This window comes from Charadrius vociferus, unplaced genomic scaffold (genome assembly GCF_000708025.1).
Source record: "Charadrius vociferus isolate BGI_N301 unplaced genomic scaffold, ASM70802v2 scaffold129, whole genome shotgun sequence".
Taxonomy (NCBI): Eukaryota; Metazoa; Chordata; class Aves; order Charadriiformes; family Charadriidae; genus Charadrius; species Charadrius vociferus.
The window spans coordinates 102,503-106,365 of NW_009661374.1; the positions used below are offsets into that span (position 1 = coordinate 102,503).

Consider the following 3,863-nt stretch of genomic DNA (forward strand, 5'->3'; position numbering starts at 1 on the left):
GGTGGTGTGGCTATTAGCCTGGTGATTTTAGCCAGCTAAATTTATTGCTTTCATTCACCAATCTAACACCATGATACTACCTCTAAGGAAAGTACTAAGTATTTCATATTTTTTTAAATCATTGTTATTACTTGATTATTAAGTTGAAATTTTTAATCATGCAGAAATTAATTGAAATATCATTTGAACTAGATTGAAAGTAACTTCTTTTTCATTGCCATTGTTGACAAATACAGTGGTGAATGACATATTTTTTACTTGTAATTAAATATATTTACTTATGTAAAAATAAAAGTTCATATTATAGTTTTGAAATAGTAATTTCAATTTCAACACAAATGAAAAATTTTCCAGAAGTGTGCGGTGTGTTTTTCTCATGCTACTATTGTCATGAATTTGCAGATATCAAAAAAATAATTTGCTTCCCAAGTTTTATTCTTTAATAAGAAACTTTTACCTACGAACATATATTTTGACATTTCAAGCTAGAATGAATTTTCATAGGTGCATAGATACAAATGCCAATGCGCTTTCTAACCTTTTGTGTAACATAAGCCATATAATTTCATCCAGTGGGGAACTTTTTGGTTACTTATAAGGTCTGTTTTTATTTGAAGATTTGTAAATTATAGAAAGCCTTCTGAAATCCTTTGTTTCATTTATTCCATGAATTGAAAAATGCATACCTGATATAACATATAATTGGAACATGGCTGACTCACTTTCAGACATAAGTTCTTGTTATGCTAAGACTAGCAAAGTTTTACCACAACTTTCTCTTGTATCATTAATTACAGTTTATAAACATATAATATCTTGTTTGTTTTGTTTTGTTTTGTTTTGTTTTTTTAATAAAATGTACATGAACGTCTTATAGTCTCTTAAAGTAAAAGCATGCTTTCTAACTATTAGCCTTTTTTGTATATATAAGAACTACTGCATTATCAAGTAAAATTCGTAATTCCAGTTGACCCCCCTATACTCCAGGGGGGGTTCCAATTGTAATCATTACATTGTATCCAGATATCCTGCCTAGGATTTTTCTTTAAGTGTTTCACTGATACATAACAATGTTTTACATTTTTGCTAATTGCTTTCTAGAATTACGGCTTTCCTGAATAAAGTCCTATCTCTATTAGTGACCCATTCCCTTCAGTACATCGTCTGCACGCTTTGTTAGCAATCATTGTATACTTGATTCGAGATCAGTGATAACAATACTAGGACAAGGATCAATTGCTTCAAGATTGCATAAGAAACACTCAATAACTTAGGGTGTTTCAAGTTTATTTATGTTTTAACATCTATCTATTGATTAGGTTTGGGTTCATATACTCTACATATCGTATTGATTTTGCACAGTGATACTTACACTTGCATGATTTTGTTTGAAATAATGATCTCAAGAAAAGCTAAGCTGCACAAATGTAAATACCAGCGCTATGAATAAGCACTGATTTTGGCCTGGTAAAGCTCATGAAAGTAGATTCCTGAGATTTATGAGAGCAGCTGTTGCAGTAATCAAGGATACCCTTTCTCTTCAGGGATAACTTTTGACTAGTGGTGTTATAAGTATGACAACTTTTGACTGGGCTCTGCACATACCTAAATAAAATAATAAATAAAATAAATATGAGGACTTTAAATTGGTGTTACATGTTGCTCACTTGTAACTGCCTTTTATACTTCAGTTATTGTTCAGTGAAAGTTTTGGTAATTGCAATCATTCTTCTCAGCTATCAAGACATTATAAGAGAGGTACGCACAATAATGAAATGAACAGAATATTGTTCTGGTGCAGAAAGCACATGTACTAGCTTACTTTTGTAGCTCTATCTTTTTGTGTTGGACAGAAAGCATATTACTGAATATTCATTTTGTAGCAATGCAAGGGAACTATATAAAATACTACGGCTCCTAGAAACATATTTCCTTCTTCATCACTTTCCTTTTCTCTCCTTTTTTTCGGTCTGGGAAATACTGCTTTACAAAAAGGCATTTCTCTCATTTAAGCTGTTCATGTGATTTTTCTATGTCCTTATTTCACTTTAAAAATTCTCTATGATAGTCCATGGTATACTACCAGTTATGGAGTCTTGATCAGTTTTCTCTGTAGTTTACTTTGAAGTTCACTTTTCTTTTAAAGATACTGGTCTGTCTTTTATTCTTAATTCTGTCTTCTGAAATTCTGAATGATATCTTTTTCCTCCTTTATATTGTAATCATTAAGATCTTTACAACTGTAAGTATACTCTACTTTTTCAATGGTGGCTGAGTCTACTGAAGATGAAAATAATAGGCAAAATAATGATAAATAAACTACAATTCATAAATTCATCTACTACAAGGAAGGATGGACTGACTATGCGGTCTTTTTTGTCTTGAATTCTACATAATACATGCTATAGGTAACAATCTGACAGATGATTCCTTGGTTTACGAGCAATTCAGTAGCTCTATTATGAAAAGGGGTCATGGTTCCCAGGAGTTCATCACTTCTGAGAAGTCTGATGGTATGTAGTTTTGGTGCAGAAGCATGTCTGGTTCCCAAGTTCTGGTTCCATAGCAGCCCAAAGTACCAGCTGAACATGTCTGATGGAGTGATGGTCAGCTTTTTAGTGGGGGAAACGGTTGAAAAATAATAGTAATACTAATATGCTGGTTTTATCTTTTATAAGTATAGCTTTGAATATCTCAATCTTTTTGACATTATTGCTTTATTTTATTTTAATGCCATCTGCATTGGAACTTCAGAATTTCTTTTACAATTTAAACTCTACATTCTGAATATTCTGCATTTAAAAAAACAAAAAACAAAAAACCCCAAAACCCAAACCCTTTCAAGTTCATTAATAAGGTTTTCTCATAATTTGATTCTCCTAAATTAATTTTGGTATGCCAGCTATCAGGACTCTGTTTTCTTTTCCATTTAGATTTCATATATAAGTATCTAAATATTTTTGTTCTTGTACATATTCTACTTTTATTTTGGAAGCTTTTTAACTATGGAATTCAATTTTCATATTTATAAATGTATGTGCATGGTATTTGTTTATTTATGTTAAATTGCATACCAGCCTGTACATCTTATCATACAGGTTCATTTGTCCTGTTCTGCTGAAATGGATGCTCCTTTCCTTCCCCTTAGAGCTTTTATATACTTTTCTGTATCTGCTTACATCAAAACTCTGAAAAGTTCACAGCTGTCAAGTTTAATTTTTTCAAGAAATGTGTGAAAGTTACAAAAGGTGTGTGATAACCTCAAATTTAACAGTTTTTTGATACTTCACTTTTTAAATGTAAAATTACTTTTTTTTTTTACTATATTTCCCTGAAAAAAAAATCTTCGACTATTTTAGAATAAGAAATAGTTATGACGGTTTTTGAAAACAAATTTATTTAGTTCAAAATGTAATACTCCCATACTGTATTTTATTTATAAATGCTGCTTTTTCAAATGGGTAGAAATCTGATGTTATATAAAAGTCATCTCATTTTCAAAATAAAAGATACAAAATCAAGCAAAGCCCAAGATTTTAACATCTTTGATTTTTTTTTAGGTACGTCATTTTTCATTTTATGTTCTTTCTCTCCTTTTCTTTTGGACCCAAAGGATATTTAAGGCATGAGTTTTTAATGACCAAACTTTAAATGAATATATATAAAAGAATAACTTTACCTTTTGTCTTTATAACGATGGGTCACTCATCTATTGTACACAGAATTGTGGATTTGTAATCATTTTCATTTACATTTTTATGGTATATTTTGAGGAAAGATATCCAATGCAGGCATTTTCTCGTAATTACTGTTATATCATTCTGGAATGATTAAAGCAATACCTAAATTTTGAGATATTAATA

At 30.4% G+C, this 3,863-nt stretch overlaps 1 protein-coding gene across 1 annotated transcript in view; it reads left to right on the forward strand.

Moving 5' to 3' along the window:
* The window catches only part of GRIK2 (glutamate receptor, ionotropic, kainate 2), a gene marked incomplete at its 5' end in the record, with an annotated part of 284,674 nt that overhangs the window by 98,730 nt on the left and 182,081 nt on the right, over window positions 1-3,863 (forward strand). The gene's annotated exons all lie outside the window — the stretch shown is intronic.